The sequence below is a fragment of the Misgurnus anguillicaudatus genome, unplaced genomic scaffold (assembly GCF_027580225.2).
Source record: "Misgurnus anguillicaudatus unplaced genomic scaffold, ASM2758022v2 HiC_scaffold_28, whole genome shotgun sequence".
Taxonomy (NCBI): Eukaryota; Metazoa; Chordata; class Actinopteri; order Cypriniformes; family Cobitidae; genus Misgurnus; species Misgurnus anguillicaudatus.
This window is the reverse complement of record NW_027395278.1, coordinates 8,067,784-8,088,753: the sequence shown is the minus strand read 5'-3', so window position 1 is coordinate 8,088,753 and position 20,970 is coordinate 8,067,784. Positions and strand designations below refer to the sequence as shown.

The 20,970-nt window shown below is 40.4% G+C and overlaps 1 protein-coding gene across 1 annotated transcript in view; it reads right to left on the bottom strand.

Annotated features, from left to right (window-relative positions):
* The window catches only part of LOC141362609 (ALK tyrosine kinase receptor-like), an 810,085-nt gene that overhangs the window by 325,893 nt on the left and 463,222 nt on the right, over positions 1 to 20,970 (bottom strand). The gene's annotated exons all lie outside the window — the stretch shown is intronic.

The window sequence follows — 20,970 nt, the reverse complement described above, 5'->3', positions numbered from 1 at the left end:
GTGAGGAGGCCCCAGCAAGCACGTCTTCAGGATCATCCATCGCCAGCACGTCTTCAGGATCATCCAGCACCAGCCCAAGTGTGACAAGACCCAATGTAAACAAAAGAAATTCGTCTGAGACGCCAGACTTCTTGGAGAGGTACCTCTTATCAAAAGATGCCAAAGGGAAAAATGAGAAAGAGGAGCGCAGAAAAGAAAAATAGGAGTGCAGAAGGAGCACTCTGCCAGTTTTTGGTCACACTTTTGGATGTTTATTATATACCAGTTTATTTATGTATTTTTTATGTTTATACATTAAAGAAATATTGTTGAACATGTACATATCATACATATGTTTATTTTCACTACCGTTCACCTAAACTTCTGCCATTGTGACATATTTGTTTTACAGTTTCTGACTACCATCTAATGTCACCTATATGTCATTTTATCTTTATTTAATTTTTTTTTTCTTAACATTTTCCTTACCACTCGCCTGTGTTCTACCATCAGGTCACCCCTCAGATCTATACAATTATGGGCACTCTGCCAGTTCTTGTTCACACCAATAGATGTTTATTATATACTATTTGAATTTTTGTATTTTTAGTGTTTATACATTCAAGAAATACAGTAAAAATAAAATTATTTGCACTACCGTTGCACTGCTGGGGTTTTACATTTTAAGAAAATATTTATAAACATGTTTGTTCGATAGCTCTATGAATATAACAGTCCAATTGTTCTTATAGTTGATACTGCTAATGTGCTTGTATTTTGCAAAAATAATTTATTATGCCTCGGTTTTATATTTGCCTAAACTACTCTGTATTTACTGTAAAGATGGTTTGCTAATGTATAACTAAAAAAGCGCTTTAAAAATACATTCGAATGGAGCTGAATAAATGAAAGTTTTATATGGATCATAACGTTAACCTTAGCAGTTCTAAAATGCATACTCTTCTCGGACTAAAGCCAATTTGTTAAATGGACAGTTTCTGTCTTGGATAACCTACTAATTGGTCAATAAAGTACCCAATGCATTCTGAGCGTATCCATTCCCTTATATCAATTATTCTATGTATGGTTGTGATGAGTGCTGGAGACTATCCCAGATTATCTTGGACCTAAGGCAGGGAAACACCCTGGACAGGTGGCCAGTCCATCACAGGCCACAACACACACACACACACACACACACACACACACACACACACACACACACACACACACACACACACACACTGGTTTCCATGTTTTGTGGGGACATTCCATAGACGTAATGCATTTTATACCATACAAACTGTATATTCTATTCCCCCAACCTACCCCATTCCCTAACCCCAACCATCACAGAAACCCTTCTGCTACTTCACATTTTCAAGAAACATCATTCTGTTTGATTTATAAGCTTGTTTCCTCATGGGGACATTTTGATGTCCCCACAAGGTCACAAAAATACTGGTATTCCTATCTTTATGGGGACAATTGGTCCCCACAACGTGATAATTACCAGGTACACACACACACACACACACACACACACACACACACACACACACACACACACACACACACAGACACACAGACAAACACACACATACTCTCATTCATACTGATGGGTAAATTAGAGTCTCCAGTTCACTAATATCAACATGTTTCTGGGGGGGAAGGCACAATGAATCATCAGGATAATTTTAACAGAAATAAAAACAAAATAACATAAACAGTTGTCCACGTACAGTAGCTATTGTGTATATCACTGGACAGCATCCGAAACCTGTGTTCACACTGCAGCGCAAAATGGGACTTGGAATGCTAAATGCCATTCTGTTCATTCGGGCATTGGTTATAAAACAGACTGACAATAGCATTATATAATCAAAGTGACTCATGAATTTTCAGGACTCTGTATTGAACAGCAAGTTCGGGAGATGTGGGCTATATGTGGGAACATAAAAAGTCGTCTGATCACTGTCATAAATATGGCAAGTGAAACGTGCTTTGTGCTTTTGTCTTTGCTGTCAGACACTAATGCTACAGCTGTCAACTTTTTCAGCCATGAAAAATTGCAGAAAATATTTCAAATGTATATTGGAAAACGTCTTTGTTTCAACTGTAACCTTGGTTCCCTGAGATAGGGAACGAGACACTGCGTAATGAAATTACACTTTGGGGAATTTTGTATTTTTAAGTAAATGGTATATATATCCATACATTCACAAAATGTATCACCAAAGTAGTTTTTTTCTAACCAGCAGGTGGGCAAATTCAACACATAACATCTAGATCAATGTCTAAAAACAATTTAATTCAAATTAAGATGATAATGTATGTGAATTTTTCATAAAAAATATATATATTTTACACGCAAGCTAATGGTGTAGTTGAGTAATTTAGTGGTAAACTGGTACAAAAGTACTTAATATGTCCCAAAGGACAGCTTTAATGTATAGATGGGAAGTAAACAAAAAAATTATATATTATTTGTATCATTAAAAATGTACACACACACACACACACACACACACACACACACACACACACACACACACACACACACACACACACACACACACACACACACACACACACACACACACACACACACACACACACACACATATTTTGGAACTCTAATGTAAACAGGAAAATCAGGGCTTGTGAGGGTTAAAATCAGACATTTCATGCTTTCATTAGATCATTTTTGTGTGACAAGTGTGAGAGTTTCAATAGATTTTTGTAACGTGTTTTGAGAGACAGCTGGCGGAGAGAAAGACATCTGTAAGCGCATCATGTTTATTTTTTTTTATATGACAAAAACACAAAGATTTGTTGTTATTGTGAATGTACACAAATAAAGGTAGACACTTTATAGTTTCAAATGATGTCTAAAATGTAAGTGTATGATTATTAATGGAGTATTTTAAGTTGACTCTGCTTTGATGAGGAGAAAACACGTTAAAATGTGGCACCACATTTTTGGACCCCAGGGAGTTAAAGCAACACCAAAGAGTTTTTTTTACCTTAAAATAACGTTTTCAAAAAGTTTCAGTTCATCCACTTGAAACAGGGTAAACGGCACTTCCACATTCGCTTTGCAGCCCTCTATCGCCCAAAACCGCACTAAAGAACTTTCCAACCGTCGGTTCGCGGTCCTGTAGTTCGAGTGAAAACTACAAAAACTTGCTTTACGGCAGACCTACAATCCAATCAGAGCCAGCTATGCTGCAGTATTTACAACAATAGTAATGGACAATTCCGCTTCTAGCCTGTAGGGGAAGCAAAGAACCAAAACTCTTTAGTGTTGCTTTAACGGCTCCAAAACAAAAGTTGATCAGATCTTCTACACAGAGAAGACATTCTCATATACTCTTCTAATGCTTTAACAGGGCATAATAAGAATAATCTTGTTGATCCGCTGACTCGTGAAGATGAAAGGCCCAAAGAATTAAGGTCCTAGGCCACATTACTAGGAACCTTTGGTATATAACCCGGTCTTGAGTATAGAATGGCTTAATTATGCTTGGAGTAAACTCCAGACATGAAAGAGAAACAGATTATGTATAAAGGTCACCTACCCTCCTCAGAGAGGTGACGGGCAAAAGAATCTTGGAACTCTCACTTTGAAGGAGGCCTCATACTCAAATGTACCACAGAGGAAACAAATGACTAACGCATGACACTAAAGAAAAGTAAAAAGCAGCTAAGACTGCAGTTAATGCTCTTAAAGTAAAGGGTGCAAGACCTGAGAAAAACCGATCTTGTAGAAATTCCAGAACTGAAGCCCCAGGGCAGTTAACTGGGTAAATATGCGTTTCTCTACACATGAAGTGAAAACTCTCCACATTAATGTATACAGTTTCCTGGTGGAGAGAGCTCTAAAGTTAAGTATGGTCTCAACAACAGTTGAGATGCACTGATTAGTTCTCTAAAGCACCAAGAGCAGAACAATTGGGAAAAAGGTGTATAGGCATCGCCTCGGCCATGTCTATACTATAGCCCCGTGTCAGGGAGAACCATAACGGGAGACCATTTTTGGACAAAGAATTGTTCCACCACCTCAGGGAGGAGTCTGCATTTCCCTGGGCCTCAGCCCCTGCCTCAACAGAATGTCTGCTCTCACATTCTGGGCTCTTGAAATACGCATCACCCTGGGCGACAAAGAGACCACAGTTTCTTCCATGTAGACAGAAAACGAAGACATTACGTGTAACTCTGAATATAAAGAACGAGTTTCCCATCGACGAGATCATAATCCTCAACACTGTTGTCAGGAATGACTCTGTGCATGTTTTCATGAACAAATTTTGATTCAACAAAAACGTTCATTTTAAAATGTCTTCTAAATGTACGCAAAAATTTAATAAAATACCTAAAACCACTCATACGCAATCATCACGTACACTATAATCAAATACTAGGCTATAATTATAATGTGTATGATAATGTTGGTATATAAAATTTTTATATTTATATTTGATATTATAATATTTTCTGTATTATATATTATTATACATGATCTATATCATTATTATAAATTATAATAGCTTACTTATTTTTTCTACACATATATAGAAGATGCACGTAATGAAGACTTCAACTTTGCACTTGTTAGAGCCAAAAGATGAAATCTTAGCAGACAGGGGGTTTTTGATCAGGGATGAACTTGCTGCTTATGGTGCCACTTTGCGTATACCAAATTTCACCAAAGGAAAGAGTCAGTTACCTGCTTGTGAAGTAGATGTATCCAGACAACTGTCGCGTGTGAGAATACATGTAGAGAGAGTTATAAGCAGATGGAAGAGTTTCAAAATTGTGCATTCTGTTATCCCAATTTCCCAAGTTAGCCTTTTGGATGACATGGTGATTGTCTGTGGTGCTCTTACCAATTTGTGTAAATCTGTGGTGCCCAGAAAAGAGAGAGTATGTCGTGTATGAAATGTCTGTGTTGTTGTTGTGTGTCTGTGTGTACAACAATGTACTGACGATTTATATGCCTTTCACTCTACTGTGTGCTACTTTAAGAATTGATTTTTTTGTAAACTATTGATTAATTGTGAATCATCTGGGACTGTATATACATTGTTGTGATAAATTGTGAATCATCTGTGATCCTACATACAATGTATATACATTGTTGTGATTAATTGTGACCGTAATTTAAGAACATGGTAAGAAAGAATAAATACAGAAAGTTTATAATTAATTAGCAGTCTTCAGAATTTTTATTTCTAGAAAATATTTATATCTTACTAATAATAACTTTACTGTAATGTCACTCTTTATTTACATCATTTACAGGAGTCATATACTTTAAATCACTTCTTATGCCATTACATACATAAATTTCCATTCCCAAAACCTTATCCAACACATTGAAGGTTTAACTTTTTTGTGTATTTTGGTCCAGTTCACTATCATGTAGCTGTAAAATAGTACTTATTGCCTGCTGAAATAGAAGCATTTACATCTTTCATGACTAACTGTGAAGATAGACACAGGTGAGTCAGGCGTATTCATCTACAACAACTGCAGTGCCAGTTCTGTAGCCTCCTCTTAACTTGTGCACAACTATAATGAAAGAAGTGTTTGCACATGGTACACTCATTTTACCAAACTAGCTTTTCAAAGGTGTTACAAAGTACTGGTGGTTGAAGGGCAGGATCTTGGCTGCGGGTTAGAAGTTCTTGCAGAATGAAAGATACAAAACATTGCTTCGCTTTAGGTAAATCCTTTTGCAAGAGCTCTTAGTCTCTTTGTATGCGATTTACAACCAGCTCCTGAGTTGTCCACACCACAAAATCACAGTACTGGACATTGCAGACAAACATGCGCAGTTGAACCTGGTGGTAGTACTGGTGTGTCTTCTTTAGTTGGAATTGTTGGTCAAGGCAGAAATCATCACTGACTGTCACACCCTGCAGGCCTTCCCTATATTTGTATGGGCATTTGATTTCCAAGACCCCTTTCCCACAGCAGGAGCACACAACTTTCCCATCTGGAGATGCGCCTAGGTGCGGTTCATCAGGTCGAATCACAAAACCACATAGGCTAACCATTACATTTTGATTGGTTTTGTTGACCACTTTGGTGTAGCACTCCCTAGCAATTTCCTCATTGTCTTTTCCCCATAAAACTGCTGGAACCTGTATGTTGGTGTCATGGTAGTGCATGATTTTGTCCAGGGTGTTTTGTGCAGATGGTCACCTTTACATACAGTATAAAATGTTGTGCTGGTAATCCTGCCTGCCCTGTGATGGACTAAAGTTTCTCACACTGATCAGGGTGGATGTTTCTTCTCATGTTGTGATAGGCTACCTCACATTTATCTCTGATGTCCCCATGCATGTGCTGTCTGAGCGTGGGGTCGTACAAGGCTGTGAGTGGCTCTGGCAACTCTGGAGGATGCTCTAGCTCAGACTCAGAAGCTGTGTCAGTGTCACTGTTTTCTATGCTGGTCAGAACAGCAGCGTCAGTGGCAATCGAATACAGTTCTTGGATGTCTTCATCTGTGAGCTCTAGAAGATGACATGGGACAACAATTCGTTTAGATGATTGGCATTTTATTAATATACAGCTAAATGAACATGCAAAGTGGGTGTAAAGCATATAACTATTATTATTTGCTATCTGATGTCCTGGATTAATAGAACTGCTCCATCTGATATTGTAATGCTTTCTTGGTTGTCTCATATCTGGTAATTTAGTTGTATGTAAAATGCGTTGAGATTCAACTAAGCACTTAAAAGTTTGACTGGACACTTGAGAGTGAACCTTCATCTAGCAGAATAGCTCTGACCTGGTCAGTTCGTAATTGCAGCTTAATTCTTAACTCTATTTTAGATCACTTTGTTTCTCTTGACAAAGTAACAAAGCCTCATCTACTCTGGTACATGCCTCTAGCACTGCTACTGAACCTCCTGACTTTGTCTGGAACTGCTGCTGTCAACTGTCTTTTAGGCCTCTGGAAGTTGATCTCCCTAACTCTGGCTGGTTTGACCTCTTTCTTTGTCTGTTTCCAGAGACATTCTCCTGGGGTTTTTGCTTGCTGCTCAGTCCTCCCCATCCTAACATAGAGCTCCACCTTAAATAGCACTGCAGCTGCATGGCTGCAGCAGGACCCTAGACTTATGTGAGATGGAAAATTAAAAAATGAAACTAATTGATATCTTGTTGCTCATCTCATATCATAGCTAACACAACAACATCACTAACACAACATAATGTAATATAGCATAACTGTTAACAACAAAAGTGCTTTTTCCGTTTAAATTCAATATGAAATGTGATCTTTCTAATCTGATATTAGCTACTCACCCAGCCATGCAAGTGCAGTTCGCCGTCAAGATGTAGTTGTTTCTTCTGTTTACAATAACCCAAGCCTGATACATGGTCGTCTTCTGGCCTTGGCGCTGGCTAGGCAGAACTTCGGATCGTACAACACAAAACTCGTCTGTTATATCTTTGTATTTTAAGTGTTGTACGTGACCATTCAGTACGTAGTTATACGCGTCTAAGGATTTATACGCCCTCAGTTTCTCTTTACTATACACGCTCGGTTTCTCTATCAGGTAAGTGTAGATGTCAGGCCTCTCAATCGGAGGTAATCCTGTCAGATCATCCATCCAATGAGTAATTGTGTACGGGTCGACCAATCTTGTTCCGTCCGTTAAAGTTAACTTTTTCAAATAACTATCACGGTCCCAGACAGTAAGTGACCTTAAATATTCAGATAAAGCAGATATATTCAGTTCCCTTTCAATACGGTTCACTTCGCATTGCTTCAGTTTGCTGACGCTACGAGGGAAACTCCTGTTTACTCCGCGATTGAAGCCTATTGGTTAACGTCATTGGTCTGTATTTTCTAATGACGTTTGAGCCTGCGCAGGGCGTGGCACGCGTCCCTATATAAGCCCGGGGAAATACGTCAAGAGCTCATTCATTTTCTCCTTCAACGCGAACCTTCTCACTGCTCCGAAGAAGAAGCCCTTACTCGCCATCGATCTGAGCACTGCAGCGGACTACTACACACCAGGTTGTTCCCCTGCCGCTTTCCAGTTTAGTGTAAAAGAGCGAATTTCATTCTAAAAGAGCAGAAGCGTGTTGAGATAATGTCGCTTTGGCACTGTGGCTCATGCCGAGCCCCTTTGCCTGTGGAGGATCTCCACAAGGAGTGTGTCATCTGTCTGGGTCCTGCCCACGCCGAGGCCCTATTCACCGAGGTGGGCTGCGCCCACTGCAAGCTCCTTCCCATCGTGGTGCTGCGCTCCCACCTCGATATCTTCAAAAGGAAGGCTTCCCGTGCTCTCCCGCCTAAACAGCAGCGGAGCCGTGAAGTCGAAAAGCACCCCGAGACCGAGTCCACGCCGGCTCATCCCCCGCGTGCTCTGTCTCCCCACCGTCGTCCTGTCATTTTCGTCCATGAGGACCAACGCCCCCTGCCGAGTGCTAGCGGCATGGTTTCCTTTGGGTCCGGTGACACCGTGGAGATGATGTCATCCTCTGAGGAGTTAGAGGATTGGGCGGCTTCGGATGACGACACCCACGCGGCTGAAGAACCAACCGAGTCGCGTCCTCACGACTCTGAGCGTATCCCCATCCTGACACAAGCTACAACGGAGCTCAACATTCAGTGGTCGCTGCCGTCAGAGCCTCAACTCAGCCATCTGGATGAGTGGTTTCTGCAGCCCGGGTGCTGTCAACCATCCCGCCAGCGGCAGGCGCCGTTCTTTCCGGAGGTTCACCAGGAGCTCACCAAATCCTGGCGTGCTCCCTACTCCACCCGAGCTCAGAGCGCCGTCTCCCACGTCCTCTCCGTAGTGGACAGTGCCGACGAACACTACCGAAACGATCTGCCTCAGCATCTGAGACCGGCCGCCCAAAACCGCCGCCAGCTCAGCGCCCTAAGCCAGTACCAGCTCAACCCCAGCAGAGAGCTGAACCGGAGGTTAAGCGCCAGCATCCTGCACGATCGGCTGGTCCACCTCGACGCCGCGGTCCCCGTCCTCGGATCACACTGGACCCGGTGCCGCTGCAGCCTCCCTGAAGAGAGTCTGAGGAGGAAAAGAGGCTCTGGTCCCGCTTCGGCCAGCCCGCCCTCGAAAGTTCTGCGTGTTTCAGTCCCCTCGGGCAATCTCAGACAGAGCGGCATCCGCATATTGAATTACCTCGACGATTGGCTTATTCTAGCCTAGTCAGAGAGGGAAATTATCGCCCACAAGACCGTTGTACTCCAGCATTTGGAGAATTTAGGGTTCAAAATCAACATCCAGAAGAGTTTGCTCACCCCCACGCAGCGGATCGCATTCTTAGGCATGACGCTCTACTTGATAAAGACGCGGGCATGGCTTACACCGGAACACGCGCTCACGGTCAGACATGAGGCGGCATCGTTCAAAGCGGGTTCACATCTCCCTCTCAAACGATTCCAAAAAATGCTGGGTCTGATGGCAGCAGTATCCCCACTAATACCGTTGGGAATGCTGTTAATGAGACGCTTCAGTTTTGGTTGAAAGCGAAAGTTCCGCCCCGTGCTTGGTTGTCGGGCCGCTTATTAATCAAAATCACGTACAGCTGCGTGAAAGCGCTTTCGATATGGACATCCCCTCACCTTTTCCTCTCGGGCACGGAGCTCGGCTCCGTGAGCAGGAGGAAAGTGGTGACTACGGATGCATCTGCGACGGGTTGGGGCGCGCACTGCGACGGCGAACCCACCTTCGGTACGTGGAACAACCAGTTGTCTCAGCTACATATCAACCACCTCGAGATGTGGGCAGTTATCCTAGCGCTACGACACTTTCGACCGAAACTCCAACATCAACACGTTTTAGTGCGGTCGGACAGTATGACGGTGGTCTCATAAACCACCAAGGAGGGCTGAGATCTCGCTCCCTATCCAGGCTGGCAAAACGGCTTTTATTATGGGCTCACACGAACGTACGTTCGTTAAAAGCGACTCATGTATCGGGTGTAGCCAATACGGGTGCAGACATTCTCTTGCGCAGCGGTCAGCCACCGGGAGAATGGAGGCTGCATCCTCAAACGGTCGAGAAAATATGGACCGTCTTCGGCCAAGCGGAGATCGATCAGTTTGCATCCGACGAGAACGTGCATTGCCCGATCTTGTTCTCAAGACACCAGGATGCCCTGTCGCAAACATGGCTGGCATGGCTTTTATATGCTCCGGTGGCTCTGTTACCACAGGTCCTTCAGAGGATAAGAGAGACGAAATGCGTGATAATTCTGACCGTTTTGGCACAATCAACTGTGGCTCCCCGACCTATGGCAGCTGAAAACATCAGCACCATGTCCAATACCGCTGAGGAAAGACCTCCTATCTCAGGCGAGAGGGACGATATGGCATCCACAGCCGGAGCTTTGGAATCTACACGTTTGGTCTCTGAACGGCAACCGTCACGCCTTTCAGGACGAGTGTTATATACTCTAAAAAAGTGGTATATTTTTTCTGACTGGTGCGCGACGAAAAACTTAAACCCAAACACCTGTGAAGTGGAGCATATTCTCTCCTTTCTACAGGAAATCCTGGACAGTGGTCGCGCACCCTTGACGCTTAAAGTATATGTGGCGGCGATAATTGCGAATCACGCCCTTATCGCCGGTCACACCGTGGGAAAATATGATCTCATCATTAAATTCCTCAGAGGCGCTCGCAGACTAAACCAACCGCGACCTAACACGGTCCCGTCTTGGGATTTGTCCACGGTTCTGAAAGCGCTGCGCAGTCCCCCTTTTGAGCCCCTTGAGCAGGCTGACCTGCGCGCTCTCTCGTTTAAAACCGCTCTCCTCCTGGCGTTGGCATCGGTTAAACGAGTAGGCGATCTACACGAGTTTTCAATTGACCCATCGTGTCTGGAATTCGGTCCTAACGATAGCAAAGTGATCTTTAGACCGAGAGCAGGATACATTCCTAAAGTTTTGACCACGGCATTTAGAGTTCAGGTGGTTTCACTTCTCGCCCTCCCGCCGGCGGACAGCAAACAAACCCCGAACATGCTCTGCCCCGTCAGAGCATTAAGAATATACATGTACCGTTCTGCCTCATACCGAAAGTCAGATCAGCTGTTCGTAAGCTTCGCGCACCACTCTTTAGGTATGCCACTCACTAAACAGAGGCTATCTAAATGGATAGTCAAAGACATTGCTTTGGCTTACGCCTCCCTGAATGAACATTGTCCAGTTGGTTTAAAAGCTCACTCAACGTGAGGTATGGCTTCATCATGGGCTTGGTCTATGGGGATTTCTATCTTTGACATTTGTAATGCGGCCGGCTGGTCCTCGCCGTCTACGTTTGTCAAATTTTATAGCCTGGATGTCCCTGCCTTTCAAGCACAGGTCTTATCGGCTTAATGTTCACACGACTGCATTTCTGTATGCCTCCACGGTGCACTGCGAGCTCACCGTCATGGCTATCTATTAATAAATCATGCACAGCTCGCGGCGCGCTCAGGGAACCCACCGTCTTGTGCTCTGTTATAAATGCATCATGGTGCGTTTAGAAACTTCACTGTATGCGTATTACTGTCTCATATGTGGTGCTTTCACTTACGCTTGCTAGAGCTATGTACACGCTGGGTATAGGGCCACATGCAGTGTCTCTCTGCGGTAAGGGCACCTCAGTCCGTTGTGTATGCAAACTGATGCAATGTGAAGTGAACCGTATTGAAAGGGAACGCTTAGGTTACTCGCGTAACCCCGGTTCCCTGAAATAACGGGAACGAAGCATTGCGTCGCTGGCCGTGCTACAAACGTCTACGCAGCGAGTGTTATTCGGCTGCGCACTTTAGTCGAAATATAATGAGCTCTTGACGTATTTCCCCGGGCTTATATAGGGACGTGTGCCACGCCCCGCGCGGGCTCAAACGTCATTGGTCTGTATTTTCTACAGATGTTAACCAATAGGCTTCAATCGCGGAGTAAACAGGAGTTCCCCCGTAACGTCAGCAAACTGGCCCAATGCTTCGTTTCCGTTATTTCATGGAACCGGGATTACGCGAGAAACCTAAGCGATTTTCTCCAGCCATTGTTAAAAAAAACAAGCTTAGAAAACTTGCTAACTACCGTTTGTTAAAGCGTTGAGGGGAATCTTTCTGCCTCCAGCTAAGCCCCGCCCACACAAATACGTCACATTGTTTACCAACTGTAAAAGGGTCTAAACTCTTCAATGTCTTTGTGTATGGTTTTATGTATTTATTTTTATTGGAAATGCACAGTACTATGTTCAACACCCGTTGTTATATAGTGCTCAATAAATAAAAATAAAATTAGAAAAATTACAATTAAAACACTAATTTGGCAATTGAATATTTAATTCCTCATATCTGTGTGTGAATCGTGTATCATTGTGCAGACTAATGATGTCTAACTCCTCTGAGCTAGAAAATTGCATTGAGCTCCAGGTCGCAAGGGAACTTAGTGCGGGCTTCCTGACCCCGGGTCCAAGTGAACTTGACAGCGATGGCTGAGAATGGGCCGAAACGTCTCAGATACCTCAGCTAGCTCCATTTGCGATCCCAATGATGCCCTGACCCTCGAAGAACATTAATATTGCCCTCTTGATAAATAGGGCTGCTCGGGAATGAAGCAACTTTTGTGAGGGGCTCTCATAACAGCTAATAGAATGCCCGCTGAATGACAGAAAGCTGTAATGCGCTGTTGGCGCCTCCCTTTTATACCTTTCGGTTCCGTCGCACTCGTGACGTCATCACTCACCTATAAGACAGGCTAGTTTTACTCAGATGGACAGATGCACGAACGCAGTGGCATTCTTCCCCAAGGTGTAATTTCATGACGCAGCAGTGCTGCAGTTTTTGGCTGTTTTATTTTAGAGACAGTTGCGGGCCTCTGTCATATTAATTAAATGGCATATTTGTTAATGCATCCAATACTTCTTTAATGTTACTCCGGTCGGTGGACAGCACTGGCTTCCTCCAGCGACAGCAAAACCTCCCAAATAAAAAATGCAAAGCAAAACAGTACTTTACCAAAAATAAATATAATCATGGATTTCTTTTCGAGCTCTTTCGCTATGACAAACTGCTCTAACATTCTCTGTGGACCAGCGCTGCGCTGCAGAAGACCCTTATAAGGAGCTGGTTTGCGCATGTTTTATCCAAATTAAACCTCATGTGCACGCGGCCGCTCATGTAGAACACTCCAAATTCACTAACGTAAGAACAAGAACAAATTCATGTGCATACACATGAGTTGTGAATTAGGCGGAAAGTTTTCGTGAAGACTTCAATTGCGCGTATAAAAACGAAAATTGAACACAATTATTAGTTAATAAGACCCATTATTCTGTTTTTATTGTGCAGTAAACACAATTTGACTATATTTGCCATATAAAACAATATTTTATAGAAAATCATATTTCTATAGAACAGTGTGTGAACTGATGCTATGTAAATTGTAACAAAGAGATTATGCATGTGTCAGGTGAAATTTTGTTTAGAATTTTAGCAATATAGAATATATTGGCTTTAAAATAAAAATTCTTTTTCCACATTAATGATCCTTGACAGATACTCTTTCTGTGTTTCAGCAACTACTGGGGTGTTTGTATTCCATGAATAGCTAATGAACACAAAGCAAATTTTATGACACTTATGACACAACAATCAGTTTGGAGCAAAGTTGTGAACAGCAGCCTGCCTGAGGTGTGCTTCCTTACTAGAGCAAGTAACCCTCTTAAGCAAAAAGAGCCTGCAGGGTATTTCAATGTTTTAATTTCCATGTATATTTAATTTTGCAGTCAAACACACTTTCTGTACGCAGTTTCATGACTCACCAATTCATTCCACAAAGCTATCCCAAATATAAAATAGCAACACACAAAAGTCGCTCGTTCTGCTCTAACTAGAACTTCATAACCTAGTTTTAGCAAATGCAAATACAACAGTTTTACTATAGTGCAGGACAAAAAGATAAATTAGGGGAATCAGAAAAAAGAGAAGCCTGGTGAGTCTATCCGCATGGGAATCCTTTATGTCACTGGGTGGTGAGAACCCTTTTGATATGACAAAGCATTGCTTGACCAAAGTTTTTTTATTTCGCTAGTACTTTTTTATTATGTGCTATTTCATCTCGGAAATAAGTGCGTTGCACAGCGGTAGAGAGGTAAAAGTAGAGCAGAAACTAAGCTACACTATTATACCACACCATTGTTTAATTCAAGATTGCAATTGCTTGATAAATGTGCACAAGTGTTTAAATGATGGATAATTACCAGTCAAATGGTCATTACTGCAACATTATCCTGCTTATTACACGGCTACTTACCCTTTAAATAAAAACATTGACATGAAATATTAATATTAGATAAAATGATCTTAGTTATAGCTAAGAGAAGCAGTCCGTTACCATATACAAAACAATAGACTTAGCAACAAAACAAACACTAAAAACAAAAGTCCACAGTAATAAAACATATTAATTATATAATAAGTTATATAATAAAATGAATTATATGATTAAGCAATATCGCTCGTGTAGGACTGTGATATAGCTCTATATTATCAAGGCTATGATAAGGGCAGAGGCACGAGGTCGTAGGCAATCACAGCCATAATGATATAGAGCTATATCACACGACTCCGAGAGCGATATTGCTTTTATATAACCGGTCGAATGCACACGTTTGAAAAAAGAAAACGGTAACACTTTACAATAAGGTTCATTAGTTAACATTAGTTAACTACATTAATTAACATGAACTAATAATGAACTGCACTTATACAGCATTTATTCATCTTTGTTAATGTTAATTTCAACAATTACTAATACTTTTATTAAAATTTTGTTAATGTTAGTTAATGCACTGTGAACTAACATGAACAAGCAAATAAAGCTTTATTTATATTAACTAACGTTAACAAAGATTAATAAATACTGTAACAAATGTATTGCTCATGGTTTGTTCATGTTAGTTAATACATTTAACTAATGTTAACTAATGAACCTTATTGTAAAGTGTTACCAAGAAAACAACTACAGAGTTATTAAAAAAAGACTCTTTGTATGGGAACTACTTTCTTCCACCACGGATATGAAGGCCAGAATGACAGGTAACACTTTCGGCTGTTTTGAGTGTCATAATAACTAAATAGACGGAATAGCCATTTCTTAATATTACAGTTTCCTGGTCACAAAGTGTAGTTTTGTATATATGTATAATATCCAAATCTGCAGTCGATTAGTAAAGATAGTGCCTATTTGAACATTTGCTTAGAAAGATTCGGACAAGACCCAAACTCACCAATGGACGTCAGTGTTCACTCACCTCGCTGACCACATCCTAATATGGGCTAAATCTCTGACAGGGATTCCCTGGCTCTGATGTAGACCTATCTGTGTTAGATGGTCAAAAACGAGATCAAACCAGCAGTATTTGGTGTCATGAATCTATTACTTGTTTTCTTATTCATATTTAGTGTCTTTTGTGTTGTTATTGTTTTGGCGCGAGTTTACAGTTAATAAAACTATATACTATTGCTATTGGACTTCGTTTTTGTCAGTACTACATAAATCAGTTTTTAGTAAGTGTCAGAGAGATGTTTTTTGCATGCTGGTTATAAATATATCAGTGGTGATATCTCACAACGTCTTTTAATAGGCACGTCACGCGAACATAAATCACCAATGTCCAAATGTAAAAGCTGCTGGGCTTACCTGCAGTTCCACTGTGGTTTCGCGGGACAACAATCCATCACTTACACTGCGATCACAAAATTCTTGTCAATTCATTATCCCTAGAATATCAAAAGGTGGTAGATCCTTTTTATATCTAGCCCCTGAGCTCTGGAATGATTTACCAAATAATGTTCGAGAATCAGACACAGTCAATCACTTTAAGTCTAAACTTAAGACATTCTTCTTTAATAAAGCATTCACATAAAATGTCAAGTAAATGTACCTATCCCGCAATAGTTAGTTTGTCCAGAACAAAGCATTCACATAAGTCATCTGGGTAATATACTTATGCCACAATAGTTCGCCTGTCTGGAAACCAGCGGATTTTAAACCACAATACTGTATGACACTTGCATTACATGTGAACAGGCCTTACGCTAATAGGATTCTGTTTCTCTCTCCCTGTCCCGTCCTCAACCCTGAGGACAATGAGACAAACAGACCCAGTTCCTGATGCTGTGAAGGTCTTTACACCACTGATCTACTGCCTGTCCTTCAACGTGATGCCCAGCTGATGCGCGACCAATGACCACCGGCTGAACCAGTTTAATCTGCTTACCCGTTTCATATCCCTATTGTGTTTATATTTATATATTTATATATATATATATATATATATATATATATATATATATATATATATATATATGTATATGTATCTCTCTCAAGCGTTTTTCTCCTCCTAGGAGTTTTCCCACAGGGTTTTTCTCCTAGGGGTTTTTTCAATCCCCGGGAGAGTCAGCCAACATTGGCTTAACTTAGCACTTTACTGTATACGTTACATTATTACCACGCTCGCTTGTACGGTTTATTCTTAGCCGCTGTATTCTACTTCTTATATTATCTATCGATTATTCTGTGTTTTCCCCTACATCTATTCATGTAAAGCTGCTTTGAAACAATTAACAATTGTGGAAAGCGCTATATAAATAAAATTGAATTGAAAATTGAATTGAATGTTATCAGTACAATATCGAACACCTGGGAAGAGCTCTTAGACAATCAGATTCGAGAACCAGAAAGAACTGTTGTATAATTAAGAATAATTTCGGTTTAATTAATCTTCAATTAATGATGCTGTTTTTTAATTTGTTAACTTCTTTAGCCAATGTTTTGTTTATAGACAGTTTTGTAATGATTTAGGTTCTTTGCACTAATACGTTTCTAACCATCCATCAAAAGACACAATAATTAATACTTAGATTCTTCCAGAGCCCTCTAGTAGGAGAGTCGCTTCAACTCCGTTGACTCCAATGGAACAGTTTTTTTTTACAGAAATGGCGGATCATGGAGCCTCTCCGGAGTTCTGGGAAGTTACTGTCAGCTGCAGCAGAAAAGTATGAATGTGATAAACTTGATGAAAGGTTTTAGACTTAAGAGGTTTCAAAAATAAGGTGTTAGCAATGCATGTGAATCAAATTACTTTGTGCATCAATGTGTTTGTAGTGGAGGATTTCTTATTAAATTAGTACATATAGGGGATGTTAGAAAACGGGTCAGGCTAGGACAGGATAACGTTAGCAACACATAACAATCTACAAACAGCCTTTTGGTAAATTTCGTTTTCTTAATGCAGATTAATCCATTGTTGTGCAAATAGAGATACAGGCTATTAAACGTCATGGCGGTACATAGTCCATAAAACGTATGGGTGGAGTGTTTTTGGCACTGTGATTCTTCTGGATAATTAAATTAAATGCACATTTGTACAAATGTTCATTTGATACTTAAAATTTATATTCCTATATTATTGTACACAAATTTGTTATTAATCTACAAGCAAAACATTTTCTCTAAATCTCCTCAAGTTTATTCTAGCACAACATTCCTCGTTGAGCCATAAGGGGGTTGGGTCTTTATCTCTTCCGGTGTGAATCATTGACACTCACTTGCATATTGCCTCTACACAACAAAAAGTGTCTTACAAAAGTTAAATCAAAATATTGTTTCATGTGAATGAGTAACTAAAATGGTTTTACATCTTTTTGTAGCAAATTCTCAACTCTACGAGAGCCAGTACCTTTTTGTTTGTGATCAAATGTTTACTATGTGTCCTTGGCCTTATTTCAGCAACTTTTATAATATATGATTTTTACTAATCATAATTTCCTTAAAAATACAAACATGTACATACATGTTACACATATATTATTGTAGCAAAGTTTGTGCTCAATACAGTGTTATGTGATATTAGCCACTAATATGTTTTAAAGGCACACCATGGAACTTTTTGGCCACTAGGGGGTGCTAGACATGTATTTTTCAAGTGTAGCACCCCTAGAGGCCACAAGTGCAGCAGCACTGTCGCAAAGGAAAAGAAGACAACTCTTTAGGTCACAAAGTGTGCCTTCCAGCATGTCATATGAATATAATTTCATGGGTTTTATTTTATTTCAAACCCCAAAAGATCGCGTAGCTCGTGTTTTCAAGCCAGCTGTAACGGTGGTCACTTGGTTAAAGTTTATATTTAAAAAAATCTTGTCTTAAAGGGGAATCAAACCCGGAAGGCCCGTGTGCTAGGTCCATGACTCCACCCCGGTGCCACGTGATATAAATCTCTCTCTAAACTCTCCAAGTAGCCTCCAGTAAAATTCACGTAAAAAAATAGTGTTTGGGCGCCAGACAGGACTTATATATGCAAGCAATATAACATTCCTTAGTACATAAGCATGAGGGCCAAGTCAGCATCGGTCAGAAACCCCTCCTCCTTCTTTAGTTCACGCCAGCGAGCAAACGCTGGCCCAATATAATCCTTCTTTTTATTCTGTCACTCTCCCGTTTTCTCTTTCTGCTGTCCTCCGACAAAACCTTGGGTTTCTTTTTCTTAGTTGCTGCTTCAGCCATGACAATAACATCAGGAAAATAAATAGTTGCGCTCTCACTTCCGAATTTGAGGAAGTGGAGGAAGTGATGTATGCCGTAAAGCAGATTTTTGTAGTTTTTTGTTTTGTGCTCGGGTTACTACAAGAAACCTCAAGTTTAAAAGTATGAGTAAAAGCGATACAGACCCTGTCAGGCTATGGTAGACAAGTCATTTAACCTATTTTAAGTCGATGTACCATCACAAGGGTCTACAAAATATATTATGAAAGTTGAAAAACTACAAAGTGTCACTTTAAGCAAATGATAAAAGACCAAATGTAATAGCATGTCAAAACCTCTGCCAGTGTCCCAAAACCATCAGACCCCAGGGAGTTAAGTAGAGAAAATATAAACAATGGCTAGTAGCAGCAAGTAGGAAGGATTTAAGTCATTTGTTATTCCCTGTCCTAGCTTTATCACGGACGGGGATACTCACTGTCTTTTTATAGTTTGTTTGGGAGTGGAGCATGCGCAGTGTGGCTTATTCCAAATGGATCTGTACATCTATCCCTCATGTACTGTAGGCTGGAGGGGGTCTATGTGACATTGCCACATAAAGGACATGTTTTTACCCCTCTGTATATAACTGTATATTTGTTGAGTTTTTAATGGTTTTCTGTGCTTCCTAGTCCATTTTAAGTTCTCTTAAAAATGTGTACTTCCAGGAGGTAGTATAGTATAAAAGTAGTAGTATAGTATCTCGTCTAGTATAAAAGGAGCAGCGTGGCCTGACACCTAAACCAGGAAGCAGGTCTTGGTAGCTTTTGCTTTGGAGTTGGTGATAACCAAGTGAAGCTTTCTTGAACCATCAAGCACAATTGTATCAGAAAAAGATTCATTACTTAAAGCTTTTAAATCAGAGTTCATTAGGAATCTCTGCTGATGTACTAGAGGACAACTATTAATGCATATTAAAATAAAATAAAAATATTAATGAATAGATGAATAAATGAATAAATCCATATATTAAATACACGACAACAAGCTGTTCCATTGCATACTGCTATTAACTCAAAACAATATAGATTTTGTTTCATGAATGTGGATTATGGATTTTTCCTAATGTAAATACATAAAAAACACAAATAGATGATGTTAGTAAATGCAGGTGCATGCACACAAAGTCATACACATATTATTTTTTTCCAGCTTCTTACACTACTATCCAAAAAATATATGAAATATGACATGACTGCTGATTGATGCGCCTTACTGTGGGCAAGATAAGTGAACAAGCGTAATCACAGAATATAAGGCTACCATTAATACAATTAGGCATAACAAATAAAATATGTGACAATATGTTAACACGACCGGGGCATCCCAGTGTGCAATGGGTGCATTATTTCCAGGACTAGCACTTCCACTTTGGATTGGATTGCACATTGCAGTCCAGTATATAGTATAAGTGGACACTTTGAACTATAACACATTTTCATTGAACTGCTTTATGGTATAGAACTAAATTATTGCTTTTTACAGTTTTACGATTTCTTTTACATTCTGCGTTGTTTTAGTTCAGTGCCAATTTGGTTTGTGAAAATGCATTCATTATATTATATCTGTTGTATTATTGTCTTAATTCTGCACACACAACTTTTAACTATTTAAACAAATTCCCTTTTAGATTGTGTAATCTCTGCTGATAGGGCTGAGTGATACAACTGCTGTAGGTGCTTTAAGGAATAATCCAGTATAATATATGCTCTATGTAGAAGTTTTAGCTTTAAGATTCTTAAAGACCTTATACACAGGACATTTTCCGGCAAGGTTTGACTGAGTTTGAACCTGGACTTGGCCAAAATTTCACGAAGATATGTGGCCTGGTTGGCTAATCAAAAATAATAACCTCAAGAGGAACTCTATAATGAGTCAGAACACTTTCCCCTGAACATGCACCGCATGGCTGAATGCATTCATATAGTCTTCGAAGACGCAGAGCTCTGCTGCAGAGGAAAATGTAACAAAATAGCTGACTAGAAAGCTTCTTAAGGACAGAGGGTCAAATCTAAAGCATGTTAAACTCTGTGTGGGTGTTCTGGAAGTGTTTAGGTAAGAATGTAAAAGCTTTGGATTTTAACAGCTTTATAAGATAGGAGATGAACAAAAATATTTTAAGTAACTAAATATATGTTAAATGTAGTAAGGAAAGTCATAAATACAGTTGAAGACGAACCCAAGGTACAGACATACAGATAAAAAAATTAACTTTGGTAAAAAAGTGTCTGACCCATGAAAACCACACACCATAATCCCCCTCAACAAACTTTACACTTGGCACACTGCAGTCAGGCAAGTATCGTTCTCCTGGCAACCACCAAACCCAGACTCGTCCATCAGATTGCCAGACAGAAAAGCAAGATTCGTCGCTCCAGAGAACACGTCTTCACTGCTCTAGAGTCCAGTGGTGGCATGCTT